This window comes from Salmo trutta, unplaced genomic scaffold (assembly GCF_901001165.1).
Source record: "Salmo trutta unplaced genomic scaffold, fSalTru1.1, whole genome shotgun sequence".
NCBI lineage: Eukaryota > Metazoa > Chordata > Actinopteri > Salmoniformes > Salmonidae > Salmo > Salmo trutta.
Window position 1 is genome coordinate 4,309,661 of NW_021822911.1, and position 25,714 is coordinate 4,335,374.

At 38.9% G+C, this 25,714-nt stretch overlaps 1 pseudogene; it reads right to left on the reverse strand.

Moving 5' to 3' along the window:
* Nucleotides 1-335: 335 nt before the first annotated feature.
* Nucleotides 336-24,186, reverse strand: LOC115186413 (zinc finger protein 2 homolog; annotated as a pseudogene).
* Nucleotides 24,187-25,714: the final 1,528 nt, after the last annotated feature.

Consider the following 25,714-nt stretch of genomic DNA (forward strand, 5'->3'; position numbering starts at 1 on the left):
AGGCTATGAGGGGTGGCCAGTCCTCTTCTGGCTGTGCCGGGTGGAGATTATAACAACATGGCCAAGATGTTCAAATGTTCATAGATGACCAGCAGGGTCAAATAATAATAATCACAGTGGTTGTCTGGGGTGCAACAGGTCAGCACCTCAGGAGTAAATGTCAGTTGGCTTTTCAGCCGATCATTCAGAGTATCTCTACAACTTCCATTTCACATAATCATCTACAAAGCTTCACCTTCTACAATATAAACATGGTGTCTACTGGCTACACACATTTCTAAATAATAATATACAATCATACTTTTTTATCTTTTCTCTTTGTATAGAATCCTAAAACTCACTAGCTTCTAGCACTCTCATCCCCTTGGAACGAGCCCAAACAAAACTCATCTCCAATACATTTATTGTATATATACAATACAGTGTGTTCTCTGGTGTAATGTCAGCTGGCAAGATTGACCAAAACTCTTCCCACATTGATCACAGCTATAAGTTTACTCCCCTGTGTGTGTTCTCTGGTGCACTGTCAGATTGCCAGATTGACAAAAAATCTTCCCACATTGATCACAGCTATAAGGTTTCTCTCCTGTGTGTGTTCTCTGGTGTAATGTCAGCTGGCTAGATTGACCAAAACTCTTCCCACATTGACCACAGCTATAAGGTTTCTCTCCTGTGTGTATTCTCTGGTGTAAAGTCAGCTGGCTAGATGTAGTAAAACTCTTCCCACATTGATTACAGCTATAAGGTTTCTCTCCTGTGTGTATTCTCCGGTGTAAAGTCAGAGAGCCAGATGTAGTAAAACTATTCCCACACTGATCACAGCTGTAAGATTTCTCTCCTGTATGTATTCTCTGGTGTTGAGTCAGATGGCAAGATCGACCAAAACTCTTCCCACATTGATCACAGATATAAGATTTCTCTCCTGTGTGTGTTCTCTGGTGTAGATTCAGAGAGCCAGATGTAGTATAACTCATCCCACATTGATCACAGCTGTAAGGTTTCTCTCCTGTGTGTGTTCTCTGGTGCACTGTCAGCTGTCCAGAATGACCAAAACTCTTCCCACATTGACCACAGCTATAAGGTTTCTCTCCTGTGTGTATTCTCTGGTGCACTGTCAGCTCTCTAGATTGACCAAAACTCTTCCCACATTGATCACAGCTATAAGGTTTCTCTCCTGTGTGTGTTCTCTGGTGTAGATTCAGAGAGCCAGATGTAGTAAAACTCTTCCCACATTGATCACAGCTGTAAGGTTTCTCTCCTGTGTGTGTTCTCTGATGAATTTTAATGCCTGATGAGGTGAATCTCTTCCCACAATCAGAGCAGCAGTGAGTTCTCTTCCCTGTGGGTCTTTGCAGGTGTTTAATGAGGTGTTCTGATCTGGAGAGACTCTTCTCTGCCTCTTCAGCAGCATGAGGTTGTTGAGGCTCCCCAGAGGATCCACGATAGTCCCGTCTCTCTCCTGTGTGAACAACAAAGTCAGACAGATGATTAACCTGTTGGGGATAGGGGGCAGTATTTGCACGGCCGGATAAAAAAACGTACCCGATTTAATCTGGTTACTAATCCTGCCCAGTAACTAGAATATGCATATAATTATTGGCTTTGGATAGAAAACACCCTAAAGTTTCTAAAACTGTTTGAATGGTGTCTGTGAGTATAACAGAACTCATATGGCAGGCAAAAACCTGAGAAGATTTCATGCAGGAAGTGGCCTGTCTGACAAGGTGTTGTTGTTCTTGCCTGTTTATTGAAGAGTCAGGATCTTAGCTGTAACGTGACACTTCCTACGGCTCCCATAGGCTCTCAGAGCCCGGGAAAAAGCTGAACGATGTCGAGGCAGCCCCAGGCTGAAACACATTATCGCCTTTGCCAAGTGGCCAATCACAGGACAAAGGAATTAGGCGCGTGCCCGAGTCGACCCAGTGATATATTTTCTTTCGGCTGTTTACCTAATTGCAGATTCCCGGTCGGAATATTAACGCTTTTTTACGAGAAAAATGGCATAAAAATTGATTTTAAACAGCGGTTGACATGCTTCGAAGTACGGTAATGAAATATTTAGAAATCTTTTGTCACGAAATGCGCCGTGCTCGTGACCCTTATTTACCATTCGGATAGTGTCCTGAACGCACGAACTAAACGCCTCTGTTTGAACATAACTATGGATTATTTTGGACCAAACCAACATTTGTTATTGAAGTAGAAGTCCTGGGAGTGCATTCTGATGAAAACATCAAAGGTAATCAAACTTTTCTAATAGTAAATCGGAGTTTGGTGAAGGCTAAACTTGCTGGGTGTCTAAATAGCTAGCCCTGTGATGCCAGGCTATCTACTGAGAATATTGTAAAATATGCTTTCACCGAAAAGCTATTTTAAAATCGGACATATCGAGTGCATAGAGGAGTTCTGTATCTATAATTCTTAAAATAATTGTTATGTTTTTTGTGAACGTTTATCGTGAGTAATTTAGTAAATTCACCGGAGGTTTGCGGGGGGTATGCTAGTTCTGAACGTCACATGCCAACGTAAAAAAGCTGTTTTTTGATATAAATATGAACTTGATTGAACAAAACATGCATGTATTGTATAACATAATGTCCTAGGTGTGTCATCTGATGAAGATCATCAAAGGTTAGTGCTGCATTTAGCTGTGGTTTTGTTTTTTGTGACATTATATGCTAGCTTGAAAAATGGGTGTCTGATTATTTCTGGCTGGGTACTCTGCTGACATAATCTAATGTTTTGCTTTCGCTGTAAAGCCTTTTTGAAATCGGACAGTGTGGTTAGATTAACGAGAGTCTTGTCTTTAAAATGCTGTAAAATAGTCATATGTTTGAAAAATGGAAGTTTTCGGATTTTAGAGGAGTTTGTATTTCGCGCCACGCCCATCATTGGATATTGGAGCAGGTGTTCCGCTAGCGGAACGTCTAGATGTAAGAGATTAAATACAAGTAAAACTAAATGCATGCACTTCAACCGATCGCTGCCTGCACCTGCCCGCCCGTCCAGCATCACTACTCTGGACGGTTCTGACTTAGAATATGTGGACAACTGTCTGGTTAGACTGTCAAACATCTCCAATCCAAAGTTAAATCAAGAATTGGCTTCCTATTTCGCAACAAAGCATCTTTCACTCATGCTGCCAAACATACCCTCATAAAACTGACCATCCTACCGATCCTCGACTTCGGCGATGTCATTTACAAAATAGCCTAGAATACCCTACTCAATAAATTGGATGCACTCTATCACAGTGCCATCCGTTTTGTCACCAAAGCCCCATATACTACCCACCACTGCGACCTGTACGCTCTCGTTGGCTGGCCCTTGCTTCATACTCGTCGCCAAACCTACTGGCTCCAGGTCATCTACAAGACCCTGCTAGGTAAAGTTCCCCCTTATCTCAGCTCGCTGGTCACCATAGCAGCACCCATCTGTAGCACGCGCTCCGGCAGGTATATCTCTGGTCACCCCCAAAGCCAATTCCCCCTTCGGCCGCCTCCCCTTCCAGTTCTCTGCTGCCAATGACTGGAACGAACTACAAAAATCTCTGAAACTGTAAACACTTCTCCCTCACTAGCTTTAAGCACCAGCTGTCAGAGCAGCTCACAGATCACTGCACCTGTACATAGCCCATCTATAATGTAGCCCAAACAACTACCTCTTCCCCTACTGTATTTATTTATTTTATTTATTTTGCTCCTTTGCACCCCATTATTTCTATTTCTACTTTGCACTTTCTTCCACTACAAATCTACCATTCCAGTGTTTTACTTGCTATATTGTATTTACTTTGCCACCATGGCCTTATTGCCTTTACCTCCCTTATCTCAACTCATTTGCTCACATTGTATATAGACTTATTTTTCTACTGTATTATTGACTGTATGTTTGTTTTACTCCATGTGTAACTCTGTGTTTTTGTATGTTGTCGAACTGCTTTGCATTATCTTGGCCAGGTCGCAATTGTAAATGAGAACTTGTTCTCAACTTGCCTACCTGGTTAAATAAAGGTGAAATAAATTTTAATTTAAAAAAAAAAAAGATCAATGTCCCTGTTTTATAAGATAGTACTCACTGTATTTACTGGTGTTAATCAGATCAATGTCCCTGTTTTATTAGATAGTACTCACTGTATTTACTGGTGTTAATCAGATCAATGTCCCTGTTTTATAAGATAGTACTCACTGCATTTACTGGTGTTAATCAGATCAATGTCCCTGTTTTATTAGATAGTACTCACTGTATTTACTGGTGTTAATCAGATCAATGTCCCTGTTTTATTAGATAGTACTCACTGTATTTACTGGTGTTAATCAGATCAATGTTCCTGTTTTATTAGATAGTACTCACTGTATTTACTGGTGTTAATCAGATCAATGTCCCTGTTTTATTAGATAGTACTCACTGTATTTACTGGTGTTAATCAGATCAATGTCCCTGTTTTATTAGATAGTACTCACTGTATTTACTGGTGTTAATCAGATCAATGTCCCTGTTTTATAAGATAGTACTCACTGTATTTACTGGTGTTAATCAGATCAATGTCCCTGTTTTATTAGATAGTACTCACTGTATTTACTGGTTTTAATCAGATCAATGTCCCTGTTTTATTAGATAGTACTCACTGTATTTACTGGTGTTAATCAGATCAATGTCCCTGTTTTATAAGATAGTACTCACTGTATTTACTGGTGTTAATCAGATCAATGTCCCTGATTTATAAGATAGTACTCACTGTATTTACTGGTGTTAATCAGATCAATGTCCCTGTTTTATTAGATAGTATTCACTGGTGTTAATCAGATCAATGTCCCTGTTTTATAAGATAGTACTCACTGCATTTACTGGTGTTAATCAGATCAATGTCCCTGTTTTATTAGATAGTACTCACTGTATTTACTGGTGTTAATCAGATCAATGTCCCTGTTTTATTAGATAGTACTCACTGTATTTACTGGTGTTAATCAGATCAATGTTCCTGTTTTATTAGATAGTACTCACTGTATTTACTGGTGTTAATCAGATCAATGTCCCTGTTTTATTAGATAGTACTCACTGTATTTACTGGTGTTAATCAGATCAATGTCCCTGTTTTATTAGATAGTACTCACTGTATTTACTGGTGTTAATCAGATCAATGTCCCTGTTTTATAAGATAGTACTCACTGTATTTACTGGTGTTAATCAGATCAATGTCCCTGTTTTATTAGATAGTACTCACTGTATTTACTGGTGTTAATCAGATCAATGTCCCTGTTTTATTAGATAGTACTCACTGTATTTACTGGTGTTAATCAGATCAATGTCCCTGTTTTATAAGATAGTACTCACTGTATTTACTGGTGTTAATCAGATCAATGTCCCTGATTTATAAGATAGTACTCACTGTATTTACTGGTGTTAATCAGATCAATGTCCCTGTTTTATTAGATAGTATTCACTGGTGTTAATCAGATCAATGTCCCTGTTTTATAAGATAGTACTCACTGTACTTACTGGTGTTAATCAGATCAATGTCCCTGTTTTATTAGATAGTACTCACTGTGTTTACTGGTGTTAATCAGATCAATGTCCCTGTTTTATAAGATAGTACTCACTGTATTTACTGGTGTTAATCAGATCAATGTTCCTGTTTTATTAGATAGTACTCACTGTATTTACTGGTGTTAATCAGATCAATGTCCCTGTTTTATTAGATAGTACTCACTGTATTTACTGGTGTTAATCAGATCAATGTCCCTGTTTTATTAGATAGTACTCACTGTATTTACTGGTGTTAATCAGATCAATGTCCCTGTTTTATTACATAGTACTCACTGTATTTACTGGTGTTAATCAGAGCAATGTCCCTGTTTTATAAGATAGTACTCACTGTATTTACTGGTGTTAATCAGATCAATGTCCCTGTTTTATTAGATAGTACTCACTGTATTTACTGGTGTTAATCAGATCAATGTCCCTGTTTTATTAGATAGTACTCACTGTATTTACTGGTGTTAATCAGATCAATGTCCCTGTTTTATTAGATAGTACTCACTGTATTTACTGGTGTTAATCAGATCAATGTCCCTGTTTTATAAGATAGTACTCACTGTATTTACTGGTGTTAATCAGATCAATGTCCCTGTTTTATTAGATAGTACTCACTGTATTTACTGGTGTTAATCAGATCAATGTCCCTGTTTTATAAGATAGTACTCACTGTATTTACTGGTGTTAATCAGATCAATGTCCCTGTTTTATTAGATAGTACTCACTGTATTTACTGGTGTTAATCAGATCAATGTCCCTGTTTTATAACATAGTACTCACTGTATTTACTGGTGTTAATCAGTTCTCCAGTCTTCTCTTCTTCGTCCTCCTCTAATGTGACAGTAATTTCCCCCTCTTCATCCTTCATTCCAAAAACGTCTTCATCTTCTTTCACTTCATCCTCCACTCCAAAAACTGCATCATCCTCCTCTTCTTTCACAGTAACATCCTCCTCCTCTTTCACTCTGAAAGCGTCTTCCTCTTCTTTCACTGTAACGTCTTTCTCTTCTTCTTTCACGGTAACAGCCTCACCCTCTACTTGTTTTTGTATTGTAACATCCTTCTCTTCCTCCTCCTCTTTCACAAGAGTTTCTTTCTCCGTCCAGCAGACCTCCTCTTCTTTAACAGGAGGAGAGTAGCTTAGTGAACTCATGGTCGGGGATGTTAGCTAGCTAGCATTAGCGACTAGCCTAGTTCTAAGCTAACTTAGTAAACCAGCTAGCTGACAAACAACGTAAATATATAATTAAATGGGCCAACAAGTACATACAACAGAAGTGTGTTTAATACACAGCGACTAATATACACCAAAACAGTGTAAAGAGCGTGAATGTTGTAGCTATGTTTGCTAGAAAGCTACCGAGGTGTCTGACTAGCTGTTGTTGTTGAAGGAGCGTCCCGTCCACTAGATTATACGTCACACTGGCAGCATCGCCTGAACCTAAAAGACGCACATCGCCATCTGCTGACTGGAGTGGGCAACGCAGTTGAGGAACCAAACGTTTATTTTTCATTTATTTCAGAAAAGGTTTTATATTATATTAAGTCGTTCAAAGAGAAGCATGTGTTGATTGATTCGCTTTTAATGAGTTAGAAATTAAAACAAACGTTACACCCACTACATATTTGCATTGAACCATACTTCTGACATGGATCATTTTGACCCCAGAGGCATATCTTTTATCATAGACAAAATGTGGTTCATTCAATTCTTCATGACTTTGTCAATCAACTTGTTCTTAAGAAATCTATATCATGGTTTAGTGTTTCTGTATCAATATGGACTTTTAACAAATTCAAATCCTTTGGAGTCATTTTGACCCCAGACAAAAGCACCTTTGATAAATAGGACGTTTATTTCAAATCAAAATCACATTTTATTGGTCACATACACATGTTTAGCAGATATTATTGCAGGTGTAGTGAAATGCTTGTGTTTCTATCTCAGACGGTGCAGTAATATCTAACAAGTAATATCTAACAATTTCACAACATATACCCAATACACACAAATCTAAGTATTTGAATCTAGGTTTCTCTGTAGACATGATCCATCCCACCAGAGGGTAGAGGGGCACTTGTACCAGTGGTTTTGACCAGATAGAAACCTGCAGACACACAGTATAGTGCCTCCCATGTACTCTCCTAAGATTGGACTTTTCTATACCACGTATCCCATGACTGTGTACAAAACTGCCAATGGTAGAAAACTCTGCCAGCGGTTTACAATGCATTCGTTAAGTATTCAGACCCCTTCACTTTGGAGGAGAGAGCAGCTGTAACACAGTACCTGGTCTAGTTCATGACATTGAGGAGGAGAGAGCAGCTGTAACAGTACCTGGTCTAGTTCATGGCATTGAGGAGGAGAGAGCAGCTGTAACACAGTACCTGGTCTAGTTCATGGCATTGAGGAGGAGAGAGCAGCTGTAACACAGTACCTGGTCTAGTTCATGGCATTGAGGAGGAGAGAGCAGCTGTAACAGTACCTGGTCTAGTTCATGACATTGAGGAGGAGAGCAGCTGTAACACAGTACCTGGTCTAGTTCATGACATTGAGGAGGAGAGAGCAGCTGTAACAGTACCTGGTCTAGTTCATGGCATTGAGGAGGAGAGAGCAGCTGTAACACAGTACCTGGTCTAGTTCATGGCATTGAGGAGGAGAGAGCAGCTGTAACACAGTACCTGGTCTAGTTCATGACATTGAGGAGGAGAGAGCAGCTGTAACACAGTACCTGGTCTAGTTCATGGCATTGAGGAGGAGAGAGCAGCTGTAACACAGTACCTGGTCTAGTTCATGACATTGAGGAGGAGAGAGCAGCTGTAACACAGTACCTGGTCTAGTTCATGACATTGAGGAGGAGAGAGCAGCTGTAACACAGTACCTGGTCTAGTTCATGGCATTGAGGAGGAGAGAGCAGCTGTAACAGTACCTGGTCTAGTTCATGACATTGAGGAGGAGAGAGCAGCTGTAACAGTACCTGGTCTAGTTCATGACATTGAGAAAGGGACAAGGGGGATACTAAGAGGGACCAAGAGTCTGTTGATTGGTCAGTCATTGGGTTCATTTGTTTCGCAATATGTTCAAATCAAATCAAGCTTTATTTATACAGCACATTTCAGACATGGATGCAACACAATGGCTCCACAGGAAAAAACTATGAAAATAATCAGAAATATTTAGTACACAAATATGAGGATAAAAAACAATAATAACAACTGAAAGACTAATGAGCATTGTAAGGAAATGCCATTGATTAAAATATTAACAATATGATGCAATATCCAACCCAAAATATAACTTGTTTTTTAGGAGGGTCTCTGAAAGACACTATGGGGGTGTCCACTGGAAATTGACTAGTAAAAGCAACTGGGACCTAAAAGACACCCACCATGAGACCCACTAAATCTGCCCAAGAAGAGGCAAACAAAAGAAAAACCCACACCAAACTTAAAGACAGGAAGTAAACCAAAAAGGTGGAGCAACTAAAGGTGTTGATTCTCCACATGTATCAAGACAACTGGAGCACTGGGCCAGACACTCTTAAAACCTCTTGACGCACGTTAAGGCCAGGGGGCGCTATTGAGAATTTAAAAAAAAACATACGTGCCCATATTAAACTGCCTCCTACACAAACTCAGAAGCTAGGATATGCATATTATTATTAGATTTGGATAGAAAACACTCTAAAGTTTCTAAAACTGTTTGAATGGTGTCTGTAAGTATAATCTAGCTGTTTTCTACAAATTATTAAGAAGTTAGTTTTCCGTATTGGAGATGAGTTTTGTTTGGGTTCATTCCAAGGAGACGAGAGTTCTAGAAGCTAGTGGTAATTATTATTTTTTAAATTGTTTTTAATTGTTGACAGCCAGTAGAGACCATGTTTATATTGGTGAAGGTGAAGCATTGTAGTTGATTATAATGAGGAATGGAAGTTGTTTTCTGTTGGTGGTAAGCACGTAAAGTGGAGTTTTTAGAAAAGCCTCTGAGTGTGTATTCCTAAGTGGGGGGCACCTTGGAGGTGTAAACAGGGCTGAGTCAGCTATCTGTGTGAACTGGATGAAAACTAGAATCTTTGTTTACTATTTAAGACAATTTATGATATAGTATAAGCTAGTAAGGTGCACCTGTAATTGTTTTAAACCTGTAATTATTTTACACCTGTACCCCATTTTAGAAGTATTGAAAGATATAAATGTATGTGTTGCATTATTCTAGGAACTAACCATGAGATAGAAATGTGAAAATATTCCTGCAGGTTAAAATATTGTTGAAAAACAACTAATTGATTAGGTATGTTTGAGAATAGCATTGTGTGGCTGTGATATGGGAGTTGTGTGACTGTGATATGAGAGTTGTGTGACTGTTGAAAGGAGTCGTAATCTGTCGTCTGGATAGTAACATATAGAAATATGCTGAATCAGATGATTGACATGTGGATAATAAGCTTTGATAAAACATTATGTTGGGGTTCCTTCACTGCCCATCATAGAACATCACGGGGTGGTATTGAGATATATGTATGATCATTTAGAAAGCAGAGGAAGGTCTATAGTTCCTGGGAAGCTTGATTTTTCCGTGGTCTCTGGGAGGTTAGAGAACCGTTGAGGATCCCATGGTCATTGTCCGGGAAACAAAAGTTTATTTTTTTGTTCCGCTGGGAGTATGTTTGGAGAGCTGCTTCATAGCTGTGGAGAGTCCTTGAAAAAGCAAATGGAATGGTTGTTGTGAGTACCTGAGAATTTCTTACGTTTTATATGTATTCTGTGAATATATGAAAATATGATGAATTGTATGTGTGTATAATCGAATACTAGAGATTTGATGAAGTAATACTGGGAATATAATTAGATACAATTTAAACAATCCATATGTAGACGAACGTAGGTTTTGAGTTGGTATCTTTAATGGATCATTTGATAAAGATGAGGGTTAAGCGTTATTAAACTGTCTACAAAGTCTGGGCAGTTGTCTCAGAAACTGATGGGAGTGTGTCTACATTTGAAATGGGGGGGGGGGTTCTTCCTGGTATGAGAGGAGTTGGGGGGGAGTTTAGTTAGTTAACATCTCGTCTGGACAGGTCACCTTCGTTAGTTAGTTAGTTAGTTAGTTAGTTAGTTAGTTAGTTAACGAAGCTAATGTTAGCTAGTTCATTATCACAAAAGTGAGAACTGCTCTAGATTGGAAACTTACATTAATGAGTGTAAAGCCATGTTGGCTTAATGGAAACGATATACAATATATGGGAAAGAATATAGTTGAGGAAATAATCCAAACCTAGTTGTGCCTAGTTAGGACATAACGTTAGCTAGCTAACTAACGGTACTGTACTGTAGCTCATACAACGCCGACGGTCAAACCCGGCTTTCTAATATTTACGTTCATTAACTATAGTAACGTTATGGAAGATATTCACAGAAAACCATCATTGTCTTCGTTATTCATTATTAGTATGTTATATTATAATTATAAATGATTTCGAGACATATTCAGAGCCAAACATCAACCCAACTTAACCTTTTTAACTGTTGTCGCATCCAAACTTGTCACCATCGTTTTCAGTTGTAATTGCGAAGTTCCCGGAAGAAGTCCAGCAACAACGGAGGTTCCTCGATGAACCCACCTTCTAACAAGTTCTTTGAAGAACCTTTAAAAAAATAGTATATGTCATATTAAATATATTACTCTATTGTTATCATATAGAAACATCATGGAATATTGTACATCATTAAATATATTACTCTATTGTTATCATATAGAAACATCATGGGATATTGTACATCATATTAAATATATTACTGTATTGTTATCATATAGAAACATCATGGAATATTGTACATCATATTAAATATATTACTGTATTGTTATCATATAGAAACATCATGGAATATTGTACATCATATTAGCATCAACATACATTATTGTTTCATTCAATTTCACATAAATAAGGATATTTCATATTTTCAAGTTCAGAAGTCAGAACCCATCACCTGCTATGTAAAAGAGACAGAAGAATGCACAATGGTCAATGCTATATGGGATCCTTGGGACGTCCCTACCCTAAACCCTAACCTTAACCCCTACCTTAACCATTTTAAATGCCAACTTCAACGGGCTAGGGACGTCCCAAGGATGTATCTCTACCTGAAAATACATGATCTAAGTGATTTATAGATGGTATTCAGCAGTCATAAAGCCTCATTTACTTTAATGAACTACTAAAATAGTGATTTTGTCAGACAGCATAGACAGCAGCTCTACACTTTATTGACTGACTGATCCATTCATCCTTCCATCCCTCCTCAGCCTTCCTCTCCTCTGAAGACCCAGTGAGGGTGGAGCTCAGTCAGAGAGCTGTTGAGGGACTGGTTAGGAAGAACACTTCTACAGCCAGAGAGGTGAGAGGTCACACATGGTTTAGATGGTAAATATTTATGTCCCCTTAGCGGTTCATCACGTCAGCAAAAGGGAATATGTTCCATCATCTATGTTTATTTACATTAGTGCAAATTGTCCACTGATATTGGTGTAATTTCTCAAGCCTTTTGGCTGTATGAAAGTTAATTTCCCCTCAGACACACACATTTGTTCTTTGATATAATGAAGGTAATTTGTGTCAAATGTACTTTTCCCCACTCATTCACCCCATCTCTTTACATTGCTTATGGATATTCGGTGGCCTGACTCAAATTCCGAACACAATGCCCATCCTGGCAGATCTAAACCTAATTCAGCATGGAGTGATCAGAAGTCACATTTAGGTGCCAGGTATAACTGAGGCCATAGATGCTCCATATCCATTACTTTGAGTGTTTTATATAATATGACTAAATGTGTTTCTTTCTGTGTTGCAGGGGCAGTCAAGAAATGGAACGGCAAGGCCACAGAACATGACATAATCAGAGCTGTGGGAGACCACCTCAAGCCCCTGGTAGAGCCGGGGGTGGTGTTTACCACTCCACCACGCCTTCAGCAGGCTGGAAAAGTGGGATTGATACTGTTTTTCATACTAAGATGGACCAAGAGTCTATTGATTGGTGAGTCATTGGGTAATTTGTTTTGCAATATGTTCAAATCAAGCTTTATTTATACAGCACATGTCAGACACCCACTAAATCTGCCCAAGAAGAGGGAAACAAAAGAAAAACCCACACCAAACTTAAAGACAGGAAGCAAACCAAAAAGGTGGAGCAACTAAAGGTGTTGACTCTCCACATGTATCAAGACAACTGGAGCACTGGGCCAGACACTCTTAAATAGAACCTGGACCAGCTCAGGTGAAACACCTTCCCACTAACGAGATGGACAAGCCAGCACAGGTGTAACACATACTGACTAACAAGGTGACACCAATCAGTGCGTCCTACGTGCTAACGAGCTATACGTGCTAACGAGCTAGACGTGCTAAAGTCCAACCTCAAAACATAAATGCAAAAACCAAAGCCTGTAACACCTACCCCATTAAGACAACAAATATATACTATATTTTTGTTGGACAATTTGCTTACCAAGAACAGAAAACAACTTCCATTTCACATTATAATAAACAACAATACTTCACCTTCAATATAAACATGGTGTCTACTGGCTGTCAACAATTAAAAACAAGAAAAAAAAAATTTCTAACTCACTAGCTTCTAGAACTCCCGTCTTCCTAAAACTCACTAGCTTCTAGAACTCTCATCCCCTTGGAACGAGCCCAAACAAAACTCATCTCCAATACGGAAAAACGTGCAGTCAAAATAAATTGGGATCCATTGCAACGCATATTGATTTGGGGGGAAATCAGGTTGAACCTGCTGTTGAAACACAACAACAAAAAAACATGAAATGGGAGATATCTTTTACCTCACTGATTAGAGGACAACCTGCAGAAGACAGTCAGCTACATTTTGGAGTGATGCATTTAAATGTAGGGGTCGCTAAACAAAGGAACGCTTAATTGTCATCACTCATCAATATCATGTTGAAATCAATTGTGCCGAGAGGAGGGAGATGAGGTTGCTCGTCCTGTTAAAAGTAACAGCTCAAAAAACACAGAATCTGGGAATAATGTGTACATCACTGGTTAGAGGACAATTTGTAGAAAACAGCAAGCTACATTTTGAAGTGTTGCATTTTGATTCCAGTGGGTCACCAACATGGTAAGTGTAACACAGCTCTTTTTGTGTTAGTCACTTTTTGTTAAATCACATAAATAGTAACTCTTCCATTTCAGAGCCTGGATTTTCCCCCTGAGGCTAATATCCATATCATGTTGAAATCAATAGAACAGGGGACAAACATTTAGGGTTCTACATTGTGAAATACCTTAAAATACTCCTTCTACAATATTTAAAAAAATTCTACATTGTGACATTTTTTAATTGATATCACGAAATAACTCCTTCATGTATTTTCTGATGTTTGATCAGAGATCTTTTATCAACGCATATCTTGTCACACTGATCACACCTATAAGGTTTCTCTCCTGTGTGTGTTCTCTGGTGCACTGTCAGCTCTCTAGATTGACCAAAACCCTTCCCACATTGACCACAACTATAAGGTTTCTCTCCTGTGTCTATTCTCTGGTGTAGATTCAGATGGCCATATGTAGTACATCTCTTCCCACATTGAATACAGCTATAAGATTTCTCTACTGTGTGTATTCTCTGGTGCACTGTCAGCGAGCCAGATTGACCAAAACTCTTCCCACATTGATCACAGCTATAAGGATTCTCTCCTGTGTGGATTCTCTGATGAAATTTAATGCCTGATGAGGTAAATCTCTTCCCACAGTCAGAGCAGCAGTGAGTTCTCTTCCCTGTGGATGTCTGCAGGTGATTATTGAGGTGTTCTGATGTGGAGAGACTCTTCTCTGCCTCTTCAGCATCATGAGATTGTTGAGGCTCCCCAGAGGATCCATGATAGTAAAGTTTCTCTCCTGTGTGAACAACAAAGTCAGACAGATGATTAAAAGGCCCACAACAGCAGAAATCCACTGTAAAAGGTGATGCCAATAGCGTAGCCATGATGTTATACAACAATTGATATCTGTAATGAATGTTAACATGATTTAACAATTGTCTTAAAATGAGCAAGAAGTCATATTTTGTCTTGTTTTCACATTAGTAGTAACATTGATGAATGAATGAATAAAGTCCATGGAATGGATATAGACAAAAAGAGAATTCAAGGACTATCAGAGGTAGAGAGGCGAGGCAGGGGTGAGGACATCATCCTGCTATTTTGACAGTCCCTGAAGGACAATACAGAAGAGGGATCTGCTCTTATTCCTTCCCTTTCTCTAATGTATTTTGTAATGAAATTAGCAAGTGTAGTAAGATCATTGATTTACTTTACTAGGACTGGAGACCACAGCAGCGATTCTGCTCTTGCCCTACCTCTTCAATGAGGACCCGAGTGGCCTTTATGTCCATGACAAGGTATGCCTCTGCACCAATCATCTGTTTCTTCATTAACATAGGTGTGCATGCTTATATAAAACTACAGCTGAACATTTGTTGTGTTCTTTGTTAATTGTTTGTGTATTAATCTTTTCTTACTTTTGTTGACACAGATTTCACCGCTCTTCACTCCTTTACTGCACATCGGTGGAAATCCATTTCACCATGAGAGTGAAATCCCGCTGGCCTTTGATGGGGAGAACATCCAGGCCCTCGAGGACGTCCCCATGGGACTTGGGGCTTTGCTACGACTGGATTTTTATTTTCTGTAAAATTTCCCCAAAATGTCAGAAAAACACTTATGTTGTTAAGTTCCTGTGTTCTGGGGATCAGAGAAGTTGGGGTGAAGTTACCAGGGCCGGTCATAAAGATGGAAAACTTCCTAACATAACTAAGTGGATATGATATACACACTAAAGCTGAAACATCTGTATTTAGCATCAAGTCTACAATATTGGTAGTTTACCTATGATTCATTTTTTATGTTTTTATTGTACATCATTATTATTGTTGCAATATTGTAATGTGTTTTGTTTGGTAAATTGTTTTGTAAATATTAATTCATATTTGTGGTGGCACTAAATAAACAATGAATTATTTAAATCCATATTGTCAATATTGTTATTATTATTAAAATGTTTTTATAATGGAGGGAGCGTGGACAGGGAGTTTAAAAAATGAACCCCATAAGGTTCTTTGAGGAACCATGATAAGGGGTTCTTCAAAGAACTTATAGGGGTTCCCACAAAAGGTTCTTCAAATAACTTTTAGGGGTTCCCCCACAGTTCCAATTTCAAGAACCCCTAAAGGATACTCCAGAAATCTTTACTTTTTAGAGTGTATATTGATAAAAGTCACCTTGTCCGAGAGACATTTACATAGTTATACACAGCCCAATTTGGGATGAATATTTTAGGGCGAAATAGCGGCCACAACAGACAGGACCTGATATTGACCATAATTCAACGTACTTTGACGTCATGTGCTGAGTGGGTGTGACCAAAGTTATTCCATTTAGCTACACTTTGTAGTACATTTTTACACTATAATAAATGTTTCTGATGCCACATCGCCCGTTTTCAAAGGGAGTCTTTGGTTTTTAGGGGCAGTCGCTTTTTAACATTTTGTTTGAAAGTATTTTCTGAACTGCGATACCAACTCCAGTCAGCAGATGGCGATGTGCGTCTTTCAGGTGATTCTGCCACTGTGACGTATAATCTAGTGGACGGTTCTTCAACATCAACAGCTAGTCAGACACCTTGGTTCACTCTAACTTTATGGAAAAAGGTTTATTCAATAAATCCAGCAACTCCTCTCATACTGGGAAGAACCCCCCCAGGCCTTAAGGGCAGTTTATTTCAAATGTAGTACCTGGATGGAGAAAGTCCAATACGCGTTTTATAGTTTCATCGTTAGAGTAACTTAACCTAAAGTGGACACACTCCCATCAGTTTCTGAGACAACTGGCCAGACTTTGTAGACAGTTTAATAATGCTTAAACCTCATCTTTATCAAATGATCCATTAAAGATACCAACTCAAAACCTACGTTCGTCTACATATGGGTTGTTTAAATTGTATCTAATTATATTCCCAGTATTACTTCATCAAATCTCTAGTAATCGATTATACACACATACAATTCATCATATATTCATATATTCACAGAATCCATATAAAACGTAAGAAATTCTCAGGTAGTCACAACAACCATTCCATTTGCTTTTTCAAGGACTCTCCACAGCTACGAAGCAGCTGTCCAAACATACTCCCAGCAGAACAAAAAATAAACTTTTGTTCTCGGTTCTCTAATCTCCCAGACACCACGGCAAAATCAAGCCTCCCAGGAACTATAGACCTTCTGCTGCTTTCTAAAATATCATCCCTCTTATTATCCACATTTCAATCATCTGATTAAGCATATTTCTATATGTTACTACCCAGACGTCTGATTAAGACTCATTTCCAGTCACACAACTCTCATATCACAGTCACACAACTCTCATACCACAGTCACACAATGCTATTCCCAAACATACCTAATCAATTAGTTATTTTTCAACAATATTTTAGCCTGCAGGAATATTTTCACATTTCTATCTCATAGTTAGTTCCTAGGATAATGTTACTCATACATTTACATCTTTCAATACTTCTAAAATGGGGTACAGGTTTAAAATAATTACAGGTTTAAAATAATTACATGTTTAAAACAATTACAGGGGCACCTTACTATCTTATACTATATCATAGATGGTCTTAACTAGTAAACACAGATTCTAGATTTCATACAGCTCACAGATAGCTGGCTCGCCCCTCTTTAAACCTCCAAGGTGCCCCCCTCACTCAGGAAAACACACTTAGAGCCTACTGCCTCGGCCCTGTTTACACCTCCAAGGTGCCCCCCCTCACACAGGAATACACACAGAGTCTACGCGGCTTTTCTAAAAATTCCACTTGTTTCGCTCACCTCATTCTTTATTTTTAAACTACGTTGGAGATGTGGTATCCACTCGGCTCGCTGCCTCTCAGATCAAATGTGGGTCCATCTGCTCCGCTCCTGAAGTGTGGTCTCCCTGAGATCCCAAGTTAGAGGGATCCCTGGTGCACCATTTACCCAGGTCACCAGGAGTGGTCACCAAGTGAAGATTCACATCCCCAAATGTGGTTGTTAATTTCTTTAATATCAAATGACAAGAGAAACTTATCACACAAGTCAGAGTTATTCTTAAACTAAACCTTTATTCACTTATTAATAAGGGAGCAGGTCAATACAACACATACACAAAATTAATCAATTGGGTGCTCTACGATAATGATGGCTGGTTGACGAATCACCCCCAGATGACTCGTTGAGAGCCACGAAACAAAAGTACAAAGGTATTTTACAGCCAAGATACACCCCTTTTAACCTACATGACGAACAACAGATGTATAGAACGGGTCACAAGGTTAAGATTTGTATGAAAGATACTTATAATTCTCAGCAGACAGTATCTGCTGTAAAAACAGTACTCTTTCTGTAGAGACCAGGGTCTGGCCCTGGGGTCATCTCTCCCTGGTACCATATAGAACAGAAACATTAACTCATGCTCTGTAATGCGGTCTCTTTAGGTTTTATCACCCAAAAGACATTGTAAATCTCCTGTCAGTGTTTTCTCCCAGAGGCCCATCCTCAGTAGAACACACAGACACAATAGTTATAAGAACCCTCTATTCTGTTAATAAAACAACCATTTGATGCAATAAAAGTATTATAATATAATGTTGCAGTTTTGCTCTCAGTGTCCACTGAAAGTTGACTAGTAACAACAACTGGGAGCTAAAAGACACCCACCATGAGACCCACTAAATCTGCCCAAGAAGAGGCAAACAAAAGAAAAACCCACACCAAACTTAACGACAGGTAGCAAACCAAAAAGGTGGAGCAACTAAAGGTGTTGACTCTCCACATGTATCAAGACAACTGGAGCACTGGGCCAGACACTCTTAAATAGAACCTGGACCAGCTCAGGTGAAACACCTTCCCACTAACGAGATGGACAAGCCAGCACAGGTGTAACACATACTGACTAACGAGGTGACACCAATCAATGCGTCCTACGTGCTAACGAGCTAGACGCGCTAACGGAGCTAGACGCGCTAACGGAGCTATACGCGCTAACGGAGCTATACGCGCTAACAGAGCTATACGCGCTAACTAGCTATACGCGCTAAAGTCCAACCTCAAAACAATAATGGAAAAACCAAAGCCTGTAACACCTTCCCCCTTAAGACACAAATATATCCTATATTTTTGTTGGACAAGTTTGCTCACCACAAACAGAAAACAACTTCCATTCCTCATTATAATCAACTACAATGCTTCACCTTCACCAATATAAACATGGTGTCTACTGGCTGTCAACAATTAAAACAAAAAAAAACGTATTTCTAAATAAAAATATACAATCGTATTATTTTTTTCTCATTTTTATTTCTATAGAATAAAACTAACTAGCTTCTAGAACTAGCTCCTTAATATCCGTAGTAATTTTCCACCTCACTGCGGAGCTTCTGTCTCTTTTCAGGGTTCACTAGATAGGCATGTTGTTGGATCGGGGCCCAGTCCCCAATGTCATGCTTTAGTACATTTGGTTTGGCACATCTGAGAATAAACCCTGACATTCTAAAAGCAGGGCAACAATGTCAATATAATTGTACCAAAAATTGTCAATTGGTTGCATAAATAATTATGATTACTAAACATTACATGAATTGTAAATATCAAAACCAAATGTACACTCCTTTGTTAATATCTATTGGCAATAATTAACTTAATGGTGAGGCATGGAATAATAAAACTTGTATCTTTTGTCAGGCTGGATGTTTGAAATATGAGGTGATTTGAGTCATGCTTCTTTAGTAGTGGAATAAAGACAATTAGCAATTGAATGTTGTAAAGAAATACTGGAGTGAAGTAGGATTGTTAATAAAATTGATTATAGACTAATTTATTATACTGCGTCCATGTGTATAGGCTGCAAGTACGTTGAAATGAAGCTGTTTTCAAGTCATTGAAAAAAAACAACCCGAAAATACATATTTTTAACTTTCAACTAAAACCGAACGTATATTGGACTTCGAGCATAGTCTTCTTTTCAATTACATGTTGCTAGGTGGGATATTTCATTGATATCATGAAACAACTCCTTCATGTATGTATTTTCTGATGGTTGATCAGAGATCTTTTATCGGAGAATCTCTTGTCACATTGATCACAGCTATAAAGTTTCTCCCCTGTGTGTGTTCTCTGGTGTATAGTCAGATAGCCAGATGTACTAAAACTCTTCCCACATTGATTACAGCTAAAAGGTTTCTCTCCTGTGTGTCTTCTCTGGTGCACTGTCAGGTGGCCAGATTGACCAAAACTCTTCCCACATTGACCACAGCTATAACATTTCTCTCCTGTGTGTGTTCTCTGGTGCACTGTCAAATGGACAGATTGACCAAAACTCTTCCCACATTGACCACAGCTATAAGGTTTCTCTCCTGTGTGTGTCCTCTGGTGTACAATTAGATGGCTAGATGTATTACAATTCTTCCCACATTGATCACAGATAAAATATTTCTCTCCTGTGTGTGTTCTCTGGTGTACAATTAGATGGCTAGATGTAGTACAACTCTTCCCACATTGATAACAGCTATAAGGTTTCTCTCCTGTGTGTATTCTCTGGTGCACTATCAAGGAGTTTGACACAGTAAATTTCTTCCCACATTGATCACAGCCAAAAGGTTTCTCTCCTGTGTGAATTCTCAGGTGTACTTTCAGTGCATCTGCTCTTGAGTAACTTTTCCCACAATCAAAACAGTGGTGAGCTTTCCCTCCTGTGTGTACTTGCTGGTGTATTTTAAGTTCTGACGACAATTTGCAGTAAGATTTCTTCCCTGTGGGTCTCTGCTGGTGTTTCTTGAGGTGTTCTGATGTGGAGAGACTCTTCTCTGCCTCGTCAGCATCATGAGGTTGTTGAGGCTCCCCAGAGGATCCACGATAGTCACGTCTCTCTCCTGTGTGAACAACAAAGTTAAACAGATGGTTAAAGGCCCACAACAGCAGAAATCCACTGTTTATTTGAGGTAAAAGGTGATGCCCAGAGCATACCCATGAAGTTCTACAACAATTGACGTCTGTTAAATTATTTGACAATTAAGACAGTCAAGTTAGCAACAAGTAATTTTGTCTTGTTTTCACATTAGTTGTAGCTAGAAATAAGTTAATAATAAAGTTGTTGACATCCTAAGCAGTGTGCCAGACGACTTTTGGTCTCCAATATAGGCCCCGTTCTGTGTTCAATAAAATCGGGGCATGAGGGCAATGCGCACACAATTTGATTGCAGAAATACCTCCCTGCTAATGAGGAAACCGCTAGTTATGGATGTAGTATATCTGGTAATGAGGAAACCACTAGTTATGGATGTAGAATATCTGGTAATGAGGAAACCACCAGTTATGGATGTAGTATATCTGGTAATGAGGAAACCACTAGTTATGAATGTAGTATATCTGGTAATGAGGAAACCGCTAGTTATGAATGTAGTATATCTGCCTGGAGCAAAAATGGTGAGCAAAGATTTTAGTTTTTCACAATGTATTCTGAATATTACAGCGCAATATCAGGAGTGCTACTCAAGGAAAGTCACATTAAGCTCTGTGTCTATTCACTAATTCACCACCGTGGGGGAAACTCAGGAGAGTTCTCATAGACTGACAGCAAAAATAGCCTCCAGGTTGCTTATGAGTGCATTTCACATTACTTTTGGATTATAATTGTTAGGCTTGCTTGAATCTCCTGCTTAATATAATGTTTGTGTTAGTGTCGCAAATCAACTGATTTATACTTTAAAAAACACTTCAACCAGTAAAATGCTCTATGGCTAGCTTTGCCATCAGCCTGACATTTACATTTACATTTTAGTCATTTAGCAGACACTCTTATCCAGAGCGACTTACATTAGTGAATGCATACATTTTATTTCAAGCATTTTATTTAATTTTTTTTGTACTGGCCCCCCGTGGGAATCGAACCCACAACCCTGGCGTTGCACACACCATGCTGGCGTTGCAAACACCATGCTCTACCAACTGAGCCACAGGGAAGGCTATGACAATGAGGGTTTGTACACTAAGTGTTTAACAAATTGGCCCATAACTTCACCAAACAATACCATAGACCTACTGTAGGACCCATAACTTCACCTAACAACAACATAGACCTAGGACTATAAATCATTTAATATTTCAGGTGAAACTAGGAAATTAAAATGTCTTTGTCATGACATTTCATAACCTGATCACCAGATAATTTTGTGAATAATCCCACTAGGCTACTCTGTAATGTGTTGTCATTCTAAATGTCCTGAATAAAGGAAAATAGCTCTGTGTGTTGTACAATAGCCTATCCACCAAGGAACAGTTATCTACACATTATGAGCTAAGTATCTCTGTGTGCAAACAGACTAACGAGACCCTACTGTAAATCAAGCAGACAATAACGCAGTATAAAAATGAATTTGTTAGGGATGTTGGATCCAACGTGGAGCACGGCATAACTGTCTTTACCAGAGTAATGAATGAAGAAGCACTTTGGTTGTTGTTGCATGTCGTGATGTTTGTCATTCAGAAAATTATTTCCTGGATCAGCTGATGATAGTTGAACATGTGACTGTAACTAAACAGCTACAGTATTAAGAATGACGTGTAATTATTGAAGAACCACATTAATGACAGTATCCATTTGGGTGTTGTCAACAAAGTTAAGATGACTCGGTTAGAACCACTGGATTTAGCAAACTCTGAAATGATTTAGGATTTCTGTTCCCATGAAAACTGTTTTCCCAGCGTAACATAAGGAGACACTAAATGTTACGTAGTTAGAGAGCATTTCAGAGATCTGAATACAAAAAACTGTCCGACAGCAAAATCCAGTATTTAAGTTGAAGTTCATCATATGACAAGCGTAATGTTATGACTATAACTACTGTTCCCTGAAGAAGGGAAACTAGGTACAACATACTATTAAATCCACACGTTATGAATATAACTACTGTTCCCTGAAGGAGGGAAACTAGGTACAACATACTATTAAATCCACGTTGGATTAACAAGAAGTTTCTTTAACATGGTGTATAATACTTGTATGTTTGAGGAATTTTAATTATGAGATTTCTGTTGTTTGAATTTGGTGCCCTGCAATTTCACTGGCTGACTCTTGGTTGACAAATCCCAGAGAGGTTAACCAAGTTTAATTCTTCCCAAAGGGTCATTACAGCTGTAAGTCAGACAAAACATGTTCTCACCATCACAAGTATATATACCCCACTTTGGACACTCCTATCCAATCATTACATCTTCTGGTTTCGTCAGGAAGAGGGTAACAGGATACTAAACCCTTATTACTCCCTTCAGGGTATCTGACCTGACCTCCTGACCTCAACCCCTCCTTCGCCTAATCCACAGATGTCCATCCGCTCCCCCTAAAGCAATCCTGTGATCTCCTCCCGTCCACCCAGCACATTCCACAGCCACTCTGTCTTTCTACAGATCTCAGTCCTTTATATACTCTGCGTCTGATCTATCATGTCTTTAATATGTTCAAAGTTTAGAATCCAACAATAGTCATTAAGTTACACTCCCTTTCAGTTGGTCAACTTCGGTACAACATACTATGGGGAAATACAATCATTCCCCATGCCGACCCAAACTGATACTAAATGAAACGGCCCATGGCAGACCACCCAGACCTGACCCCTCAAGACGCGTCAGTTTTGTCAATTTATTCATTGTCTTTTGTTTGAAACACTCCTGTCAATGTTGAGTAACGACGCACACCTGATTACACATATAGAAGTAGGACTAGTCTACCTGGCCTGTGTGCAAATGTAGGCCTATAACATGATTTTGGGGCTCCAGAGTGGCACAGTGGACACTGCATCTCAGTGCTTGAGGCGTCACTAGACGCCCTGGTTCAAATCCAGGCTGTATCACAACTGGCCTTGATTGGGATTTCCATAGGGCAGCGCACAATTGGCCCAGCGTCGTCCGGGGTAGGCAGTCATTGTAAATAAGAATTTGTTCTTAACTGACTTGCCTAGTTAAATAAAAGGTTACATTTAAATAAATAAAAAAAGTGTTTTACGACAAACTGTTTTCTACAAATCCGTCAAGGGAACAACTTTGAGAAGGTTTTAAAACAAAGGTTTCAAACCAATTCATGAACGTAATTAAATCTAGGTATGTTTCGCCTTTAACGTAATGGCATGAAAAAAATTGGCTGAATATTATACAAATGACTTATCAACAGCTCTAATAATTTGCCTCCACAAGAAATCTACACTGGCAGTTCTAGAATACACTATATAGCCTAGAGACCTGGTTAAACTATCATTATGACATCATGGATGAATTCTAGAATATACTATATAGCCTAGAAACCTGGTTAAACTATCATTATGACATCATGGATGAATTCTAGAATACACTATATAGCCTAGACACCTGGTTAAACTATCATTACGACATCATGGATGGCCAGTCCTTGTATTCATAGTGTAGTGAATTCAGGGGGTAGCCCTGAGCTGAACTCAAACCTGGGTCCAGTGACTGTCAAACCAACACCTAATAACTGTTACGCCAAGATGTTACTGTTACGCCAAGTTTCTGGGCAGCCATTTTGTTGCTGTTTAAAAAAAAACATCAATCAATCAACCAATCTGCAGTTCAAACACTGTTTTGGTAATAAGCTGATGGATGGGTCTGGAGAAATGTAACTAGTCTCAAATGCATAGACAGAGGCTATACAGTGTTGATTTACATTGTTTCTAAACATTGGAGTAAAAAAGCATATTTGGGGTTCTGATGGGGTACAACAGTTGAACTAAGCTCATGAGGCATGTGTTATATTCTTCAAGAATCAATGGCTATAAATAATTTAAAAGTCCAAAAATTGATGTAGTTAATGCAGATTTCCCCTTTAACACCACACATCAGTTCAACAACTGCAGAGTTTGTGCCTCTGTTTTTAAGACAGTACTTACTAGTGTTAATCAGGGAACGGTTTCTCAAACCCATCTTATGGCTAAGTTCACCGTTAGAACCATTGGACGCCTTAAGATGCGTTTGGGAAACCGTGCCCAGATATCCAGTTTCCTCCTCTTCTTCCTCCTCCTTTATCGATGTGACAGTCATCTCCCCCTCCTCCTCTTTCACTCTGAACGCATCCTCCTCTTCTTTTACTGTAACATCCTCCTCCTCTTTCACTCTGAACGCATCCTCCTCTTCTTTTACTGTAACGTCTTTCTCTTCTTCTTCTTTCACTGTAACAGCTTCACCCTCTACTTGTTTTCGTATTGTAACATCCTCCTCTTCCTCCTCCTCCTCTTTCACTAGAGCTTCTTTCTCCGTCCAGCAGACCTCCTCTTCTTTAACAGGAGGAGAGTAGCTTAGTGAACTCATGGTCGGGGATGTTAGCTAGCTAGGCTAATGCTAACTTAACCAGCCCGCTAGCTAACAAATAACAACAACGCCGTAAATATGAAATTAAATCGGATAACTAACTAGACAACAGAAATCTGAAGAGCTTTATTGGTTCGGCTATTTTGTGTAGCGAGCTACCGAGGTATCTGATTAACTGTTGCTGCTGTTGAAAGAAGCGTTCCGTCCACTAGATTATACGTCACACCAACAGTATTACCTTAAATTCCCAGACCGCCATCTGTTGACTGGAGTGGGTAACGCAGTTGAGTAAAATGTATATTTTATTTTCAGACAACAAGTTAAAGTGTAGGAAGCATGAGTTTTTACTCACCAGTGTAACAACACAGTGTTGTTAAAGACTTAGTAACTGAGTTGTAGTCACAATCTGGTTCCCTATAAGGACAAACAGTTATGTTTTAATGTTATTACATATTTATTATATAACATAATATACACTACTGGTCAAAAGTCTTAGAACACCTACTCATTCAAGGGGCTTTCTTTATTTTTACTATTTTCTACATAGTAGATTAAATAATAGTGAAGACATCAAAACTATGAAATAACACATATGGAATCATGTAGTAAGCAAAAAAGTGTTAATCAATTCAAAATATATTTTATATTTGAAATTCTTCAAATAGCCACGCTTTGCCTTATTGACAGCTTTTCACACTCTTGGCATTCTCTTAACCAGCTTCACCTGGAATGCTTTTCCAACAGT